This window comes from Salvia hispanica, chromosome 5 (assembly GCF_029641045.1).
Source record: "Salvia hispanica isolate PSC_SH4W2 chromosome 5, Shi_PSC_v1, whole genome shotgun sequence".
Lineage (NCBI taxonomy): Eukaryota > Viridiplantae > Streptophyta > Magnoliopsida > Lamiales > Lamiaceae > Salvia > Salvia hispanica.
Window position 1 is genome coordinate 10,220,109 of NC_142696.1, and position 17,370 is coordinate 10,237,478.

The following is a 17,370-nucleotide window of genomic DNA, read 5'->3' on the forward strand; positions in this document are numbered from 1 at the left end:
TGCCGAAAAACAGTAGCTGCGAACTAAAAGTGTTCGAAATGGCTCGAAACGGCCTCTTTTTGCTTCCCGGAGTAGCCACGGGCTGTACACTTAGCTCAGAACGTGGGGCTCGGCGAGAGCTTCGCGGTGATATGCTGTGGGTCCCGTAACTCCTTCCGGATCAAAAGTTATGCCTGTGTGAAGGGTGGGGGATCAGAACCTGCGCACGGGAGCGTACGCTATGACAGAATAAAGTGCGAGGCTATTGATGGGTGCGATCATACCAGCACTAATGCACCGGATCCCATCAGAACTCCGAAGTTAAGCGTGGTTGGGCGAGAGTAGTACTAGGATGGGTGACCCCCTGGGAAGTCCTCGTGTTGCACCCCTTTTTTTGCGAGTGCCTTCATTTTTTTTTTCCGTTCAGTTGGTCTTGATGTGGTCCGACACTCGATTAGCTGTTGTCGAGTACGAGGACAAAAAGTACGACAAACTCCACGAGCCGGTGACGAGCGGGTCCCACAATCTTAAACGTGCCGAAAAACAGTAGCTGCGAACTAAAAGTGTTCGAAATGGCTCGAAACGGCCTCTTTTTGCTTCCCGGAGTAGCCACGGGCTCTACACTTAGCTCAGAACGTGGGGCTCGGCGAGAGCTTCGCGGTGATATGCTGTGGGTCCCGTAACTCCTTCCGGATCAAAAGTTATGCCTGTGTGAAGGGTGGGGGATCAGAACCTGCGCACGGGAGCGTACGCTATGACAGAATAAAGTGCGAGGCTATTGATGGGTGCGATCATACCAGCACTAATGCACCGGATCCCATCCGAACTCCGAAGTTATGCGTGCTTGGGCGAGAGTAGTACTAGGATGGGTGACCCCCTGGGAAGTCCTTGTGTTGCACCCCTTTTTTTGCGAGTGCGTTCATTTTTTTTTTCCATTCATTTGGTCTTGATGTGGTCCGACACTCGATTAGCTGTTGTCGAGTACGAGGACAAAAAGTACGACAAACTCCACGAGCCGGTGACGAGCGGGTCCCACAATCTTAAACGTGCCGAAAAACAGTAGCTGCGAACTAAAAGTGTTCGAAATGGCTCGAAACGGCCTCTTTTTGCTTCCCGGAGTAGCCACGGGCTCTACACTTAGCTCAGAACGTGGGGCTCGGCGAGAGCTTCGCGGTGATATGCTTTGGGTCCCGTAACTCCTTCCGGATCAAAAGTTATGCCTGTGTGAAGGGTGGGGGATCAGAACCTGCGCACGGGAGCGTACGATATGAAAGAATAAAGTGCGAGGCTATTGATGGGTGCGATCATACCAGCCCTAATGCACCGGATCCCATCAGAACTCCGAAGTTAAGCTTGCTTGGGCGAGAGTAGTACTAGGATGGGTGACCCCCTGGGAAGTCCTCGTGTTGCACCCCTTTTTTTGCGAGTGCGTTCATTTTTTTTTCCGTTCAGTTGGTCTTGATGTGGTCCGACACTCGATTAGCTGTTGTCGAGTACGAGGACAAAAAGTACGACGAACTCCACGAGCCGGTGACGAGCGGGTCCCACAATCTTAAATGTGCCGAAAAACAGTAGCTGCGAACTAAAAGTGTTCGAAATGGCTCGAAACGGCCTCTTTTTGCTTCCCGGAGTAGCCACGGGCTGTACACTTAGCTCAGAACGTGGGGCTCGGCGAGAGCTTCGCGGTGATATGCTGTGGGTCCCGTAACTCCTTCCGGATCAAAAGTTATGCCTGTGTGAAGGGTGGGGGATCAGAACCTGCGCACGGGAGCGTACGCTATGACAGAATAAAGTGCGAGGCTATTGATGGGTGCGATCATACCAGCACTAATGCACCGGATCCCATCAGAACTCCGAAGTTAAGCGTGGTTGGGCGAGAGTAGTACTAGGATGGGTGACCCCCTGGGAAGTCCTCGTGTTGCACCCCTTTTTTTGCGAGTGCCTTCATTTTTTTTTTCCGTTCAGTTGGTCTTGATGTGGTCCGACACTCGATTAGCTGTTGTCGAGTACGAGGACAAAAAGTACGACAAACTCCACGAGCCGGTGACGAGCGGGTCCCACAATCTTAAACGTGCCGAAAAACAGTAGCTGCGAACTAAAAGTGTTCGAAATGGCTCGAAACGGCCTCTTTTTGCTTCCCGGAGTAGCCACGGGCTCTACACTTAGCTCAGAACGTGGGGCTCGGCGAGAGCTTCGCGGTGATATGCTGTGGGTCCCGTAACTCCTTCCGGATCAAAAGTTATGCCTGTGTGAAGGGTGGGGGATCAGAACCTGCGCACGGGAGCGTACGCTATGACAGAATAAAGTGCGAGGCTATTGATGGGTGCGATCATACCAGCACTAATGCACCGGATCCCATCCGAACTCCGAAGTTATGCGTGCTTGGGCGAGAGTAGTACTAGGATGGGTGACCCCCTGGGAAGTCCTTGTGTTGCACCCCTTTTTTTGCGAGTGCGTTCATTTTTTTTTTCCATTCATTTGGTCTTGATGTGGTCCGACACTCGATTAGCTGTTGTCGAGTACGAGGACAAAAAGTACGACAATCTCCACGAGCCGGTGACGAGCGGGTCCCACAATCTTAAACATGCCGAAAAACAGTAGCTGCGAACTAAAAGTGTTCGAAATGGCTCGAAACGGCCTCTTTTTGCTTCCCGGAGTAGCCACGGGCTGTACCCGTAGCTCAGAACGTGGGGCTCGGCGAGAGCTTCGCGGTGATATGTTGTGGGTCCCGTAACTCATTCCCGATCAAAAGTTATACCCGTCTGGAGGGTGGGGGATCAGAACCTGCGCACGGGAGCGTACGCTATGAAAGAATAAAGTGCGGGGCTATTGATGGGTGCGATCATACCAGCACTAATGCACCGGATCCCATCAGAACTCCGAAGTTAAGCGTGCTTGGGCGAGAGTAGTACTAGGATGGGTGACCCCCTGTTGCACCCCTTTTTTTGCGAGTGCGTTCATTTTTTTTCCGTTCAGTTGGTCTTGATGTGGTCCGACACTCGATTAGTGGTTGTCGAGTACGAGGACAAAAAGTACGACAATCTCCACGAGCCGGTGATGAGCGGGTCCCACAATCTTAAACGTGCCGAAAAACTGTAGCTGCGAACTAAAAGTGTTCGAAATGGCTCGAAACGGCCTCTTTTTGCTTCCCGGAGTAGCCACGGGCTGTACACTTAGCTCAGAACGTGGGGCTCGGCGAGAGCTTCGCGGTGATATGCTGTGGGTCCCGTAACTCCTTCCGGATCAAAAGTTATGCCTGTGTGAAGGGTGGGGGATCAGAACCTGCGCACGGGAGCGTACGCTATGACAGAATAAAGTGCGAGGCTATTGATGGGTGCGATCATACCAGCACTAATGCACCGGATCCCATCAGAACTCCGAAGTTAAGCGTGCTTGGGCGAGAGTAGTACTAGGATGGGTGACCCCCTGTTGCACCCCTTTTTTTGCGAGTGCGTTCATTTTTTTTCCGTTCAGTTGGTCTTGATGTGGTCCGACACTCGATTAGTGGTTGTCGAGTACGAGGACAAAAAGTACGACAATCTCCACGAGCCGGTGATGAGCGGGTCCCACAATCTTAAACGTGCCGAAAAACTGTAGCTGCGAACTAAAAGTGTTCGAAATGGCTCGAAACGGCCTCTTTTTGCTTCCCGGAGTAGCCACGGGCTGTACCCGTAGCTCAGAACGTGGGGCTCGGCGAGAGCTTCGCGGTGATATGCTTTGGGTCCCGTAACTCCTTCCGGATCAAAAGTTATGCCTGTGTGAAGGGTGGGGGATCAGAACCTGCGCACGGGAGCGTACGATATGAAAGAATAAAGTGCGAGGCTATTGATGGGTGCGATCATACCAGCCCTAATGCACCGGATCCCATCAGAACTCCGAAGTTAAGCTTGCTTGGGCGAGAGTAGTACTAGGATGGGTGACCCCCTGGGAAGTCCTCGTGTTGCACCCCTTTTTTTGCGAGTGCGTTCATTTTTTTTTTCCGTTCAGTTGGTCTTGATGTGGTCCGACACTCGATTAGCTGTTGTCGAGTACGAGGACAAAAAGTACGACGAACTCCACGAGCCGGTGACGAGCGGGTCCCACAATCTTAAATGTGCCGAAAAACAGTAGCTGCGAACTAAAAGTGTTCGAAATGGCTCGAAACGGCCTCTTTTTGCTTCCCGGAGTAGCCACGGGCTGTACACTTAGCTCAGAACGTGGGGCTCGGCGAGAGCTTCGCGGTGATATGCTGTGGGTCCCGTAACTCCTTCCGGATCAAAAGTTATGCCTGTGTGAAGGGTGGGGGATCAGAACCTGCGCACGGGAGCGTACGCTATGACAGAATAAAGTGCGAGGCTATTGATGGGTGCGATCATACCAGCACTAATGCACCGGATCCCATCAGAACTCCGATGTTAAGCGTGCTTGGGCGAGAGTAGTACTAGGATGGGTGACCCCCTGGGAAGTCCTCGTGTTGCACCCCTTTTTTTGCGAGTGCCTTCATTTTTTTTTTCCGTTCAGTTGGTCTTGATGTGGTCCGACACTCGATTAGCTGTTGTCGAGTACGAGGACAAAAAGTACGACAAACTCCACGAGCCGGTGACGAGCGGGTCCCACAATCTTAAACGTGCCGAAAAACAGTAGCTGCGAACTAAAAGTGTTCGAAATGGCTCGAAACGGCCTCTTTTTGCTTCCCGGAGTAGCCACGGGCTGTACACTTAGCTCAGAACGTGGGGCTCGGCGAGAGCTTCGCGGTGATATGCTGTGGGTCCCGTAACTCCTTCCGGATCAAAAGTTATGCCTGTGTGAAGGGTGGGGGATCAGAACCTGCGCACGGGAGCGTACGCTATGACAGAATAAAGTGCGAGGCTATTGATGGGTGCGATCATACCAGCACTAATGCACCGGATCCCATCAGAACTCCGAAGTTATGCGTGCTTGGGCGAGAGTAGTACTAGGATGGGTGACCCCCTGGGAAGTCCTTGTGTTGCACCCCTTTTTTTGCGAGTGCGTTCATTTTTTTTTTCCATTCATTTGGTCTTGATGTGGTCCGACACTCGATTAGCTGTTGTCGAGTACGAGGACAAAAAGTACGACAATCTCCACGAGCCGGCGACGAGCGGGTCCCACAATCTTAAACGTGCCGAAAAACAGTACCTGCGAACTAAAAGTGTTCGAAATGGCTCGAAACGGCCTCTTTTTGCTTCCCGGAGTAGCCACGGGCTGTACCCGTAGCTCAGAACGTGGGGCTCGGCGAGAGCTTCGCGGTGATATGTTGTGGGTCCCGTAACTCATTCCCGATCAAAAGTTATACCCGTCTGGAGGGTGGGGGATCAGAACCTGCGCACGGGAGCGTACGCTATGAAAGAATAAAGTGCGGGGCTATTGATGGGTGCGATCATACCAGCACTAATGCACCGGATCCCATCAGAACTCCGAAGTTAAGCGTGCTTGGGCGAGAGTAGTACTAGGATGGGTGACCCCCTGTTGCACCCCTTTTTTTGCGAGTGCGTTCATTTTTTTTCCGTTCAGTTGGTCTTGATGTGGTCCGACACTCGATTAGTGGTTGTCGAGTACGAGGACAAAAAGTACGACAATCTCCACGAGCCGGTGATGAGCGGGTCCCACAATCTTAAACGTGCCGAAAAACTGTAGCTGCGAACTAAAAGTGTTCGAAATGGCTCGAAACGGCCTCTTTTTGCTTCCCGGAGTAGCCACGGGCTGTACACTTAGCTCAGAACGTGGGGCTCGGCGAGAGCTTCGCGGTGATATGCTGTGGGTCCCGTAACTCCTTCCGGATCAAAAGTTATGCCTGTGTGAAGGGTGGGGGATCAGAACCTGCGCACGGGAGCGTACGCTATGACAGAATAAAGTGCGAGGCTATTGATGGGTGCGATCATACCAGCACTAATGCACCGGATCCCATCAGAACTCCGAAGTTAAGCGTGCTTGGGCGAGAGTAGTACTAGGATGGGTGACCCCCTGTTGCACCCCTTTTTTTGCGAGTGCGTTCATTTTTTTTCCGTTCAGTTGGTCTTGATGTGGTCCGACACTCGATTAGTGGTTGTCGAGTACGAGGACAAAAAGTACGACAATCTCCACGAGCCGGTGATGAGCGGGTCCCACAATCTTAAACGTGCCGAAAAACTGTAGCTGCGAACTAAAAGTGTTCGAAATGGCTCGAAACGGCCTCTTTTTGCTTCCCGGAGTAGCCACGGGCTGTACCCGTAGCTCAGAACGTGGGGCTCGGCGAGAGCTTCGCGGTGATATGCTTTGGGTCCCGTAACTCCTTCCGGATCAAAAGTTATGCCTGTGTGAAGGGTGGGGGATCAGAACCTGCGCACGGGAGCGTACGATATGAAAGAATAAAGTGCGAGGCTATTGATGGGTGCGATCATACCAGCCCTAATGCACCGGATCCCATCAGAACTCCGAAGTTAAGCTTGCTTGGGCGAGAGTAGTACTAGGATGGGTGACCCCCTGGGAAGTCCTCGTGTTGCACCCCTTTTTTTGCGAGTGCGTTCATTTTTTTTTTCCGTTCAGTTGGTCTTGATGTGGTCCGACACTCGATTAGCTGTTGTCGAGTACGAGGACAAAAAGTACGACGAACTCCACGAGCCGGTGACGAGCGGGTCCCACAATCTTAAATGTGCCGAAAAACAGTAGCTGCGAACTAAAAGTGTTCGAAATGGCTCGAAACGGCCTCTTTTTGCTTCCCGGAGTAGCCACGGGCTGTACACTTAGCTCAGAACGTGGGGCTCGGCGAGAGCTTCGCGGTGATATGCTGTGGGTCCCGTAACTCCTTCCGGATCAAAAGTTATGCCTGTGTGAAGGGTGGGGGATCAGAACCTGCGCACGGGAGCGTACGCTATGACAGAATAAAGTGCGAGGCTATTGATGGGTGCGATCATACCAGCACTAATGCACCGGATCCCATCAGAACTCCGATGTTAAGCGTGCTTGGGCGAGAGTAGTACTAGGATGGGTGACCCCCTGGGAAGTCCTCGTGTTGCACCCCTTTTTTTGCGAGTGCCTTCATTTTTTTTTTCCGTTCAGTTGGTCTTGATGTGGTCCGACACTCGATTAGCTGTTGTCGAGTACGAGGACAAAAAGTACGACAAACTCCACGAGCCGGTGACGAGCGGGTCCCACAATCTTAAACGTGCCGAAAAACAGTAGCTGCGAACTAAAAGTGTTCGAAATGGCTCGAAACGGCCTCTTTTTGCTTCCCGGAGTAGCCACGGGCTGTACACTTAGCTCAGAACGTGGGGCTCGGCGAGAGCTTCGCGGTGATATGCTGTGGGTCCCGTAACTCCTTCCGGATCAAAAGTTATGCCTGTGTGAAGGGTGGGGGATCAGAACCTGCGCACGGGAGCGTACGCTATGACAGAATAAAGTGCGAGGCTATTGATGGGTGCGATCATACCAGCACTAATGCACCGGATCCCATCAGAACTCCGAAGTTATGCGTGCTTGGGCGAGAGTAGTACTAGGATGGGTGACCCCCTGGGAAGTCCTTGTGTTGCACCCCTTTTTTTGCGAGTGCGTTCATTTTTTTTTTCCATTCATTTGGTCTTGATGTGGTCCGACACTCGATTAGCTGTTGTCGAGTACGAGGACAAAAAGTACGACAATCTCCACGAGCCGGCGACGAGCGGGTCCCACAATCTTAAACGTGCCGAAAAACAGTACCTGCGAACTAAAAGTGTTCGAAATGGCTCGAAACGGCCTCTTTTTGCTTCCCGGAGTAGCCACGGGCTGTACCCGTAGCTCAGAACGTGGGGCTCGGCGAGAGCTTCGCGGTGATATGTTGTGGGTCCCGTAACTCATTCCCGATCAAAAGTTATACCCGTCTGGAGGGTGGGGGATCAGAACCTGCGCACGGGAGCGTACGCTATGAAAGAATAAAGTGCGGGGCTATTGATGGGTGCGATCATACCAGCACTAATGCACCGGATCCCATCAGAACTCCGAAGTTAAGCGTGCTTGGGCGAGAGTAGTACTAGGATGGGTGACCCCCTGTTGCACCCCTTTTTTTGCGAGTGCGTTCATTTTTTTTCCGTTCAGTTGGTCTTGATGTGGTCCGACACTCGATTAGTGGTTGTCGAGTACGAGGACAAAAAGTACGACAATCTCCACGAGCCGGTGATGAGCGGGTCCCACAATCTTAAACGTGCCGAAAAACTGTAGCTGCGAACTAAAAGTGTTCGAAATGGCTCGAAACGGCCTCTTTTTGCTTCCCGGAGTAGCCACGGGCTGTACACTTAGCTCAGAACGTGGGGCTCGGCGAGAGCTTCGCGGTGATATGCTGTGGGTCCCGTAACTCCTTCCGGATCAAAAGTTATGCCTGTGTGAAGGGTGGGGGATCAGAACCTGCGCACGGGAGCGTACGCTATGAAAGAATAAAGTGCGGGGCTATTGATGGGTGCGATCATACCAGCACTAATGCACCGGATCCCATCAGAACTCCGAAGTTAAGCGTGCTTGGGCGAGAGTAGTACTAGGATGGGTGACCCCCTGTTGCACCCCTTTTTTTGCGAGTGCGTTCATTTTTTTTCCGTTCAGTTGGTCTTGATGTGGTCCGACACTCGATTAGTGGTTGTCGAGTACGAGGACAAAAAGTACGACAATCTCCACGAGCCGGTGATGAGCGGGTCCCACAATCTTAAACGTGCCGAAAAACTGTAGCTGCGAACTAAAAGTGTTCGAAATGGCTCGAAACGGCCTCTTTTTGCTTCCCGGAGTAGCCACGGGCTGTACCCGTAGCTCAGAACGTGGGGCTCGGCGAGAGCTTCGCGGTGATATGCTTTGGGTCCCGTAACTCCTTCCGGATCAAAAGTTATGCCTGTGTGAAGGGTGGGGGATCAGAACCTGCGCACGGGAGCGTACGCTATGAAAGAATAAAGTGCGGGGCTATTGATGGGTGCGATCATACCAGCACTAATGCACCGGATCCCATCAGAACTCCGAAGTTAAGCGTGCTTGGGCGAGAGTAGTACTAGGATGGGTGACCCCCTGTTGCACCCCTTTTTTTGCGAGTGCGTTCATTTTTTTTCCGTTCAGTTGGTCTTGATGTGGTCCGACACTCGATTAGTGGTTGTCGAGTACGAGGACAAAAAGTACGACAATCTCCACGAGCCGGTGATGAGCGGGTCCCACAATCTTAAACGTGCCGAAAAACTGTAGCTGCGAACTAAAAGTGTTCGAAATGGCTCGAAACGGCCTCTTTTTGCTTCCCGGAGTAGCCACGGGCTGTACCCGTAGCTCAGAACGTGGGGCTCGGCGAGAGCTTCGCGGTGATATGCTTTGGGTCCCGTAACTCCTTCCGGATCAAAAGTTATGCCTGTGTGAAGGGTGGGGGATCAGAACCTGCGCACGGGAGCGTACGATATGAAAGAATAAAGTGCGAGGCTATTGATGGGTGCGATCATACCAGCCCTAATGCACCGGATCCCATCAGAACTCCGAAGTTAAGCTTGCTTGGGCGAGAGTAGTACTAGGATGGGTGACCCCCTGGGAAGTCCTCGTGTTGCACCCCTTTTTTTGCGAGTGCGTTCATTTTTTTTTTCCGTTCAGTTGGTCTTGATGTGGTCCGACACTCGATTAGCTGTTGTCGAGTACGAGGACAAAAAGTACGACGAACTCCACGAGCCGGTGACGAGCGGGTCCCACAATCTTAAATGTGCCGAAAAACAGTAGCTGCGAACTAAAAGTGTTCGAAATGGCTCGAAACGGCCTCTTTTTGCTTCCCGGAGTAGCCACGGGCTGTACACTTAGCTCAGAACGTGGGGCTCGGCGAGAGCTTCGCGGTGATATGCTGTGGGTCCCGTAACTCCTTCCGGATCAAAAGTTATGCCTGTGTGAAGGGTGGGGGATCAGAACCTGCGCACGGGAGCGTACGCTATGACAGAATAAAGTGCGAGGCTATTGATGGGTGCGATCATACCAGCACTAATGCACCGGATCCCATCAGAACTCCGAAGTTAAGCGTGCTTGGGCGAGAGTAGTACTAGGATGGGTGACCCCCTGGGAAGTCCTCGTGTTGCACCCCTTTTTTTGCGAGTGCCTTCATTTTTTTTTTCCGTTCAGTTGGTCTTGATGTGGTCCGACACTCGATTAGCTGTTGTCGAGTACGAGGACAAAAAGTACGACAAACTCCACGAGCCGGTGACGAGCGGGTCCCACAATCTTAAACGTGCCGAAAAACAGTAGCTGCGAACTAAAAGTGTTCGAAATGGCTCGAAACGGCCTCTTTTTGCTTCCCGGAGTAGCCACGGGCTGTACACTTAGCTCAGAACGTGGGGCTCGGCGAGAGCTTCGCGGTGATATGCTGTGGGTCCCGTAACTCCTTCCGGATCAAAAGTTATGCCTGTGTGAAGGGTGGGGGATCAGAACCTGCGCACGGGAGCGTACGCTATGACAGAATAAAGTGCGAGGCTATTGATGGGTGCGATCATACCAGCACTAATGCACCGGATCCCATCAGAACTCCGAAGTTATGCGTGCTTGGGCGAGAGTAGTACTAGGATGGGTGACCCCCTGGGAAGTCCTTGTGTTGCACCCCTTTTTTTGCGAGTGCGTTCATTTTTTTTTTCCATTCATTTGGTCTTGATGTGGTCCGACACTCGATTAGCTGTTGTCGAGTACGAGGACAAAAAGTACGACAATCTCCACGAGCCGGTGACGAGCGGGTCCCACAATCTTAAACATGCCGAAAAACAGTAGCTGCGAACTAAAAGTGTTCGAAATGGCTCGAAACGGCCTCTTTTTGCTTCCCGGAGTAGCCACGGGCTGTACCCGTAGCTCAGAACGTGGGGCTCGGCGAGAGCTTCGCGGTGATATGTTGTGGGTCCCGTAACTCATTCCCGATCAAAAGTTATACCCGTCTGGAGGGTGGGGGATCAGAACCTGCGCACGGGAGCGTACGCTATGAAAGAATAAAGTGCGGGGCTATTGATGGGTGCGATCATACCAGCACTAATGCACCGGATCCCATCAGAACTCCGAAGTTAAGCGTGCTTGGGCGAGAGTAGTACTAGGATGGGTGACCCCCTGTTGCACCCCTTTTTTTGCGAGTGCGTTCATTTTTTTTCCGTTCAGTTGGTCTTGATGTGGTCCGACACTCGATTAGTGGTTGTCGAGTACGAGGACAAAAAGTACGACAATCTCCACGAGCCGGTGATGAGCGGGTCCCACAATCTTAAACGTGCCGAAAAACTGTAGCTGCGAACTAAAAGTGTTCGAAATGGCTCGAAACGGCCTCTTTTTGCTTCCCGGAGTAGCCACGGGCTGTACACTTAGCTCAGAACGTGGGGCTCGGCGAGAGCTTCGCGGTGATATGCTGTGGGTCCCGTAACTCCTTCCGGATCAAAAGTTATGCCTGTGTGAAGGGTGGGGGATCAGAACCTGCGCACGGGAGCGTACGCTATGAAAGAATAAAGTGCGGGGCTATTGATGGGTGCGATCATACCAGCACTAATGCACCGGATCCCATCAGAACTCCGAAGTTAAGCGTGCTTGGGCGAGAGTAGTACTAGGATGGGTGACCCCCTGTTGCACCCCTTTTTTTGCGAGTGCGTTCATTTTTTTTCCGTTCAGTTGGTCTTGATGTGGTCCGACACTCGATTAGTGGTTGTCGAGTACGAGGACAAAAAGTACGACAATCTCCACGAGCCGGTGATGAGCGGGTCCCACAATCTTAAACGTGCCGAAAAACTGTAGCTGCGAACTAAAAGTGTTCGAAATGGCTCGAAACGGCCTCTTTTTGCTTCCCGGAGTAGCCACGGGCTGTACCCGTAGCTCAGAACGTGGGGCTCGGCGAGAGCTTCGCGGTGATATGCTTTGGGTCCCGTAACTCCTTCCGGATCAAAAGTTATGCCTGTGTGAAGGGTGGGGGATCAGAACCTGCGCACGGGAGCGTACGATATGAAAGAATAAAGTGCGAGGCTATTGATGGGTGCGATCATACCAGCCCTAATGCACCGGATCCCATCAGAACTCCGAAGTTAAGCTTGCTTGGGCGAGAGTAGTACTAGGATGGGTGACCCCCTGGGAAGTCCTCGTGTTGCACCCCTTTTTTTGCGAGTGCGTTCATTTTTTTTTTCCGTTCAGTTGGTCTTGATGTGGTCCGACACTCGATTAGCTGTTGTCGAGTACGAGGACAAAAAGTACGACGAACTCCACGAGCCGGTGACGAGCGGGTCCCACAATCTTAAATGTGCCGAAAAACAGTAGCTGCGAACTAAAAGTGTTCGAAATGGCTCGAAACGGCCTCTTTTTGCTTCCCGGAGTAGCCACGGGCTGTACACTTAGCTCAGAACGTGGGGCTCGGCGAGAGCTTCGCGGTGATATGCTGTGGGTCCCGTAACTCCTTCCGGATCAAAAGTTATGCCTGTGTGAAGGGTGGGGGATCAGAACCTGCGCACGGGAGCGTACGCTATGACAGAATAAAGTGCGAGGCTATTGATGGGTGCGATCATACCAGCACTAATGCACCGGATCCCATCAGAACTCCGAAGTTAAGCGTGCTTGGGCGAGAGTAGTACTAGGATGGGTGACCCCCTGGGAAGTCCTCGTGTTGCACCCCTTTTTTTGCGAGTGCCTTCATTTTTTTTTTCCGTTCAGTTGGTCTTGATGTGGTCCGACACTCGATTAGCTGTTGTCGAGTACGAGGACAAAAAGTACGACAAACTCCACGAGCCGGTGACGAGCGGGTCCCACAATCTTAAACGTGCCGAAAAACAGTAGCTGCGAACTAAAAGTGTTCGAAATGGCTCGAAACGGCCTCTTTTTGCTTCCCGGAGTAGCCACGGGCTGTACCCGTAGCTCAGAACGTGGGGCTCGGCGAGAGCTTCGCGGTGATATGTTGTGGGTCCCGTAACTCATTCCCGATCAAAAGTTATACCCGTCTGGAGGGTGGGGGATCAGAACCTGCGCACGGGAGCGTACGCTATGAAAGAATAAAGTGCGGGGCTATTGATGGGTGCGATCATACCAGCACTAATGCACCGGATCCCATCAGAACTCCGAAGTTAAGCGTGCTTGGGCGAGAGTAGTACTAGGATGGGTGACCCCCTGTTGCACCCCTTTTTTTGCGAGTGCGTTCATTTTTTTTCCGTTCAGTTGGTCTTGATGTGGTCCGACACTCGATTAGTGGTTGTCGAGTACGAGGACAAAAAGTACGACAATCTCCACGAGCCGGTGATGATCGGGTCCCACAATCTTAAACGTGCCGAAAAACTGTAGCTGCGAACTAAAAGTGTTCGAAATGGCTCGAAACGGCCTCTTTTTGCTTCCCGGAGTAGCCACGGGCTGTACCCGTAGCTCAGAACGTGGGGCTCGGCGAGAGCTTCGCGGTGATATGCTTTGGGTCCCGTAACTCCTTCCGGATCAAAAGTTATGCCTGTGTGAAGGGTGGGGGATCAGAACCTGCGCACGGGAGCGTACGATATGAAAGAATAAAGTGCGAGGCTATTGATGGGTGCGATCATACCAGCCCTAATGCACCGGATCCCATCAGAACTCCGAAGTTAAGCTTGCTTGGGCGAGAGTAGTACTAGGATGGGTGACCCCCTGGGAAGTCCTCGTGTTGCACCCCTTTTTTTGCGAGTGCGTTCATTTTTTTTTTCCGTTCAGTTGGTCTTGATGTGGTCCGACACTCGATTAGCTGTTGTCGAGTACGAGGACAAAAAGTACGACGAACTCCACGAGCCAGTGACGAGCGGGTCCCACAATCTTAAATGTGCCGAAAAACAGTAGCTGCGAACTAAAAGTGTTCGAAATGGCTCGAAACGGCCTCTTTTTGCTTCCCGGAGTAGCCACGGGCTGTACACTTAGCTCAGAACGTGGGGCTCGGCGAGAGCTTCGCGGTGATATGCTGTGGGTCCCGTAACTCCTTCCGGATCAAAAGTTATGCCTGTGTGAAGGGTGGGGGATCAGAACCTGCGCACGGGAGCGTACGCTATGACAGAATAAAGTGCGAGGCTATTGATGGGTGCGATCATACCAGCACTAATGCACCGGATCCCATCAGAACTCCGAAGTTAAGCGTGGTTGGGCGAGAGTAGTACTAGGATGGGTGACCCCCTGGGAAGTCCTCGTGTTGCACCCCTTTTTTTGCGAGTGCCTTCATTTTTTTTTTCCGTTCAGTTGGTCTTGATGTGGTCCGACACTCGATTAGCTGTTGTCGAGTACGAGGACAAAAAGTACGACAAACTCCACGAGCCGGTGACGAGCGGGTCCCACAATCTTAAACGTGCCGAAAAACAGTAGCTGCGAACTAAAAGTGTTCGAAATGGCTCGAAACGGCCTCTTTTTGCTTCCCGGAGTAGCCACGGGCTGTACCCGTAGCTCAGAACGTGGGGCTCGGCGAGAGCTTCGCGGTGATATGTTGTGGGTCCCGTAACTCATTCCCGATCAAAAGTTATACCCGTCTGGAGGGTGGGGGATCAGAACCTGCGCACGGGAGCGTACGCTATGAAAGAATAAAGTGCGGGGCTATTGATGGGTGCGATCATACCAGCACTAATGCACCGGATCCCATCAGAACTCCGAAGTTAAGCGTGCTTGGGCGAGAGTAGTACTAGGATGGGTGACCCCCTGTTGCACCCCTTTTTTTGCGAGTGCGTTCATTTTTTTTCCGTTCAGTTGGTCTTGATGTGGTCCGACACTCGATTAGTGGTTGTCGAGTACGAGGACAAAAAGTACGACAATCTCCACGAGCCGGTGATGAGCGGGTCCCACAATCTTAAACGTGCCGAAAAACTATAGCTGCGAACTAAAAGTGTTCGAAATGGCTCGAAACGGCCTCTTTTTGCTTCCCGGAGTAGCCACGGGCTGTACACTTAGCTCAGAACGTGGGGCTCGGCGAGAGCTTCGCGGTGATATGCTGTGGGTCCCGTAACTCCTTCCGGATCAAAAGTTATGCCTGTGTGAAGGGTGGGGGATCAGAACCTGCGCACGGGAGCGTACGCTATGAAAGAATAAAGTGCGGGGCTATTGATGGGTGCGATCATACCAGCACTAATGCACCGGATCCCATCAGAACTCCGAAGTTAAGCGTGCTTGGGCGAGAGTAGTACTAGGATGGGTGACCCCCTGTTGCACCCCTTTTTTTGCGAGTGCGTTCATTTTTTTTCCGTTCAGTTGGTCTTGATGTGGTCCGACACTCGATTAGTGGTTGTCGAGTACGAGGACAAAAAGTACGACAATCTCCACGAGCCGGTGATGAGCGGGTCCCACAATCTTAAACGTGCCGAAAAACTGTAGCTGCGAACTAAAAGTGTTCGAAATGGCTCGAAACGGCCTCTTTTTGCTTCCCGGAGTAGCCACGGGCTGTACCCGTAGCTCAGAACGTGGGGCTCGGCGAGAGCTTCGCGGTGATATGCTTTGGGTCCCGTAACTCCTTCCGGATCAAAAGTTATGCCTGTGTGAAGGGTGGGGGATCAGAACCTGCGCACGGGAGCGTACGATATGAAAGAATAAAGTGCGAGGCTATTGATGGGTGCGATCATACCAGCCCTAATGCACCGGATCCCATCAGAACTCCGAAGTTAAGCTTGCTTGGGCGAGAGTAGTACTAGGATGGGTGACCCCCTGGGAAGTCCTCGTGTTGCACCCCTTTTTTTGCGAGTGCGTTCATTTTTTTTTTCCGTTCAGTTGGTCTTGATGTGGTCCGACACTCGATTAGCTGTTGTCGAGTACGAGGACAAAAAGTACGACGAACTCCACGAGCCGGTGACGAGCGGGTCCCACAATCTTAAATGTGCCGAAAAACAGTAGCTGCGAACTAAAAGTGTTCGAAATGGCTCGAAACGGCCTCTTTTTGCTTCCCGGAGTAGCCACGGGCTGTACACTTAGCTCAGAACGTGGGGCTCGGCGAGAGCTTCGCGGTGATATGCTGTGGGTCCCGTAACTCCTTCCGGATCAAAAGTTATGCCTGTGTGAAGGGTGGGGGATCAGAACCTGCGCACGGGAGCGTACGCTATGACAGAATAAAGTGCGAGGCTATTGATGGGTGCGATCATACCAGCACTAATGCACCGGATCCCATCAGAACTCCGAAGTTAAGCGTGCTTGGGCGAGAGTAGTACTAGGATGGGTGACCCCCTGGGAAGTCCTCGTGTTGCACCCCTTTTTTTGCGAGTGCCTTCATTTTTTTTTTCCGTTCAGTTGGTCTTGATGTGGTCCGACACTCGATTAGCTGTTGTCGAGTACGAGGACAAAAAGTACGACAAACTCCACGAGCCGGTGACGAGCGGGTCCAACAATCTTAAACGTGCCGAAAAACAGTAGCTGCGAACTAAAAGTGTTCGAAATGGCTCGAAACGGCCTCTTTTTGCTTCCCGGAGTAGCCACGGGCTGTACCCGTAGCTCAGAACGTGGGGCTCGGCGAGAGCTTCGCGGTGATATGTTGTGGGTCCCGTAACTCATTCCCGATCAAAAGTTATACCCGTCTGGAGGGTGGGGGATCAGAACCTGCGCACGGGAGCGTACGCTATGAAAGAATAAAGTGCGGGGCTATTGATGGGTGCGATCATACCAGCACTAATGCACCGGATCCCATCAGAACTCCGAAGTTAAGCGTGCTTGGGCGAGAGTAGTACTAGGATGGGTGACCCCCTGTTGCACCCCTTTTTTTGCGAGTGCGTTCATTTTTTTTCCGTTCAGTTGGTCTTGATGTGGTCCGACACTCGATTAGTGGTTGTCGAGTACGAGGACAAAAAGTACGACAATCTCCACGAGCCGGTGATGATCGGGTCCCACAATCTTAAACGTGCCGAAAAACTGTAGCTGCGAACTAAAAGTGTTCGAAATGGCTCGAAACGGCCTCTTTTTGCTTCCCGGAGTAGCCACGGGCTGTACCCGTAGCTCAGAACGTGGGGCTCGGCGAGAGCTTCGCGGTGATATGCTTTGGGTCCCGTAACTCCTTCCGGATCAAAAGTTATGCCTGTGTGAAGGGTGGGGGATCAGAACCTGCGCACGGGAGCGTACGATATGAAAGAATAAAGTGCGAGGCTATTGATGGGTGCGATCATACCAGCCCTAATGCACCGGATCCCATCAGAACTCCGAAGTTAAGCTTGCTTGGGCGAGAGTAGTACTAGGATGGGTGACCCCCTGGGAAGTCCTCGTGTTGCACCCCTTTTTTTGCGAGTGCGTTCATTTTTTTTTTCCGTTCAGTTGGTCTTGATGTGGTCCGACACTCGATTAGCTGTTGTCGAGTACGAGGACAAAAAGTACGACGAACTCCACGAGCCGGTGACGAGCGGGTCCCACACTCTTAAATGTGCCGAAAAACAGTAGCTGCGAACTAAAAGTGTTCGAAATGGCTCGAAACGGCCTCTTTTTGCTTCCCGGAGTAGCCACGGGCTGTACACTTAGCTCAGAACGTGGGGCTCGGCGAGAGCTTCG

General features: G+C 52.3%; 21 non-coding genes and 13 pseudogenes across 21 annotated transcripts; all 34 read left to right on the forward strand.

The window, feature by feature from the left end:
* The first annotated feature begins 249 nt into the window (after positions 1-249).
* Positions 250-368, forward strand: LOC148925697 (5S ribosomal RNA). Its single transcript, XR_016132067.1, has one exon. It is a non-coding gene; the product is annotated as a 5S ribosomal RNA (ribosomal RNA).
* A 394-nt stretch (positions 369-762) lies between these two features.
* On the forward strand, positions 763-881 carry LOC148925698 (5S ribosomal RNA). Its single transcript, XR_016132208.1, has one exon. It is a non-coding gene; the product is annotated as a 5S ribosomal RNA (ribosomal RNA).
* A 394-nt stretch (positions 882-1,275) lies between these two features.
* On the forward strand, positions 1,276-1,394 carry LOC148925699 (5S ribosomal RNA). Its single transcript, XR_016131250.1, has one exon. It is a non-coding gene; the product is annotated as a 5S ribosomal RNA (ribosomal RNA).
* Positions 1,395-1,787: 393 nt separating this feature from the next.
* On the forward strand, positions 1,788-1,906 carry LOC148925700 (5S ribosomal RNA). Its single transcript, XR_016132068.1, has one exon. It is a non-coding gene; the product is annotated as a 5S ribosomal RNA (ribosomal RNA).
* Positions 1,907-2,300: 394 nt separating this feature from the next.
* On the forward strand, positions 2,301-2,419 carry LOC148925701 (5S ribosomal RNA). Its single transcript, XR_016132209.1, has one exon. It is a non-coding gene; the product is annotated as a 5S ribosomal RNA (ribosomal RNA).
* Positions 2,420-2,813: 394 nt separating this feature from the next.
* Positions 2,814-2,919, forward strand: LOC148925702 (5S ribosomal RNA; annotated as a pseudogene).
* Positions 2,920-3,311: 392 nt separating this feature from the next.
* Positions 3,312-3,417, forward strand: LOC148925703 (5S ribosomal RNA; annotated as a pseudogene).
* Positions 3,418-3,809: 392 nt separating this feature from the next.
* Positions 3,810-3,928, forward strand: LOC148925704 (5S ribosomal RNA). Its single transcript, XR_016131251.1, has one exon. It is a non-coding gene; the product is annotated as a 5S ribosomal RNA (ribosomal RNA).
* A 394-nt stretch (positions 3,929-4,322) lies between these two features.
* LOC148925705 (5S ribosomal RNA) lies at positions 4,323-4,441 on the forward strand. The gene has a single exon (XR_016131821.1). It is a non-coding gene; the product is annotated as a 5S ribosomal RNA (ribosomal RNA).
* Positions 4,442-4,835: 394 nt separating this feature from the next.
* On the forward strand, positions 4,836-4,954 carry LOC148925706 (5S ribosomal RNA). Its single transcript, XR_016131121.1, has one exon. It is a non-coding gene; the product is annotated as a 5S ribosomal RNA (ribosomal RNA).
* Positions 4,955-5,348: 394 nt separating this feature from the next.
* LOC148925707 (5S ribosomal RNA) lies at positions 5,349-5,454 on the forward strand (annotated as a pseudogene).
* Positions 5,455-5,846: 392 nt separating this feature from the next.
* On the forward strand, positions 5,847-5,952 carry LOC148925708 (5S ribosomal RNA; annotated as a pseudogene).
* A 392-nt stretch (positions 5,953-6,344) lies between these two features.
* On the forward strand, positions 6,345-6,463 carry LOC148925709 (5S ribosomal RNA). Its single transcript, XR_016131252.1, has one exon. It is a non-coding gene; the product is annotated as a 5S ribosomal RNA (ribosomal RNA).
* A 394-nt stretch (positions 6,464-6,857) lies between these two features.
* On the forward strand, positions 6,858-6,976 carry LOC148925710 (5S ribosomal RNA). The gene has a single exon (XR_016131822.1). It is a non-coding gene; the product is annotated as a 5S ribosomal RNA (ribosomal RNA).
* Positions 6,977-7,370: 394 nt separating this feature from the next.
* LOC148925711 (5S ribosomal RNA) lies at positions 7,371-7,489 on the forward strand. The gene has a single exon (XR_016131122.1). It is a non-coding gene; the product is annotated as a 5S ribosomal RNA (ribosomal RNA).
* A 394-nt stretch (positions 7,490-7,883) lies between these two features.
* Positions 7,884-7,989, forward strand: LOC148925712 (5S ribosomal RNA; annotated as a pseudogene).
* Positions 7,990-8,381: 392 nt separating this feature from the next.
* Positions 8,382-8,487, forward strand: LOC148925713 (5S ribosomal RNA; annotated as a pseudogene).
* Positions 8,488-8,879: 392 nt separating this feature from the next.
* LOC148925714 (5S ribosomal RNA) lies at positions 8,880-8,985 on the forward strand (annotated as a pseudogene).
* Positions 8,986-9,377: 392 nt separating this feature from the next.
* On the forward strand, positions 9,378-9,496 carry LOC148925715 (5S ribosomal RNA). Its single transcript, XR_016131254.1, has one exon. It is a non-coding gene; the product is annotated as a 5S ribosomal RNA (ribosomal RNA).
* A 394-nt stretch (positions 9,497-9,890) lies between these two features.
* Positions 9,891-10,009, forward strand: LOC148925716 (5S ribosomal RNA). Its single transcript, XR_016132223.1, has one exon. It is a non-coding gene; the product is annotated as a 5S ribosomal RNA (ribosomal RNA).
* Positions 10,010-10,403: 394 nt separating this feature from the next.
* On the forward strand, positions 10,404-10,522 carry LOC148925717 (5S ribosomal RNA). The gene has a single exon (XR_016131123.1). It is a non-coding gene; the product is annotated as a 5S ribosomal RNA (ribosomal RNA).
* A 394-nt stretch (positions 10,523-10,916) lies between these two features.
* LOC148925718 (5S ribosomal RNA) lies at positions 10,917-11,022 on the forward strand (annotated as a pseudogene).
* A 392-nt stretch (positions 11,023-11,414) lies between these two features.
* On the forward strand, positions 11,415-11,520 carry LOC148925719 (5S ribosomal RNA; annotated as a pseudogene).
* A 392-nt stretch (positions 11,521-11,912) lies between these two features.
* On the forward strand, positions 11,913-12,031 carry LOC148925720 (5S ribosomal RNA). The gene has a single exon (XR_016131255.1). It is a non-coding gene; the product is annotated as a 5S ribosomal RNA (ribosomal RNA).
* A 394-nt stretch (positions 12,032-12,425) lies between these two features.
* On the forward strand, positions 12,426-12,544 carry LOC148925721 (5S ribosomal RNA). The gene has a single exon (XR_016130977.1). It is a non-coding gene; the product is annotated as a 5S ribosomal RNA (ribosomal RNA).
* Positions 12,545-12,938: 394 nt separating this feature from the next.
* On the forward strand, positions 12,939-13,044 carry LOC148925722 (5S ribosomal RNA; annotated as a pseudogene).
* A 392-nt stretch (positions 13,045-13,436) lies between these two features.
* On the forward strand, positions 13,437-13,555 carry LOC148925723 (5S ribosomal RNA). Its single transcript, XR_016131256.1, has one exon. It is a non-coding gene; the product is annotated as a 5S ribosomal RNA (ribosomal RNA).
* A 394-nt stretch (positions 13,556-13,949) lies between these two features.
* Positions 13,950-14,068, forward strand: LOC148925724 (5S ribosomal RNA). Its single transcript, XR_016132070.1, has one exon. It is a non-coding gene; the product is annotated as a 5S ribosomal RNA (ribosomal RNA).
* A 394-nt stretch (positions 14,069-14,462) lies between these two features.
* On the forward strand, positions 14,463-14,568 carry LOC148925725 (5S ribosomal RNA; annotated as a pseudogene).
* A 392-nt stretch (positions 14,569-14,960) lies between these two features.
* LOC148925726 (5S ribosomal RNA) lies at positions 14,961-15,066 on the forward strand (annotated as a pseudogene).
* Positions 15,067-15,458: 392 nt separating this feature from the next.
* Positions 15,459-15,577, forward strand: LOC148925727 (5S ribosomal RNA). The gene has a single exon (XR_016131257.1). It is a non-coding gene; the product is annotated as a 5S ribosomal RNA (ribosomal RNA).
* Positions 15,578-15,971: 394 nt separating this feature from the next.
* Positions 15,972-16,090, forward strand: LOC148925728 (5S ribosomal RNA). Its single transcript, XR_016130988.1, has one exon. It is a non-coding gene; the product is annotated as a 5S ribosomal RNA (ribosomal RNA).
* Positions 16,091-16,484: 394 nt separating this feature from the next.
* On the forward strand, positions 16,485-16,590 carry LOC148925729 (5S ribosomal RNA; annotated as a pseudogene).
* A 392-nt stretch (positions 16,591-16,982) lies between these two features.
* On the forward strand, positions 16,983-17,101 carry LOC148925730 (5S ribosomal RNA). The gene has a single exon (XR_016131258.1). It is a non-coding gene; the product is annotated as a 5S ribosomal RNA (ribosomal RNA).
* Positions 17,102-17,370: the final 269 nt, after the last annotated feature.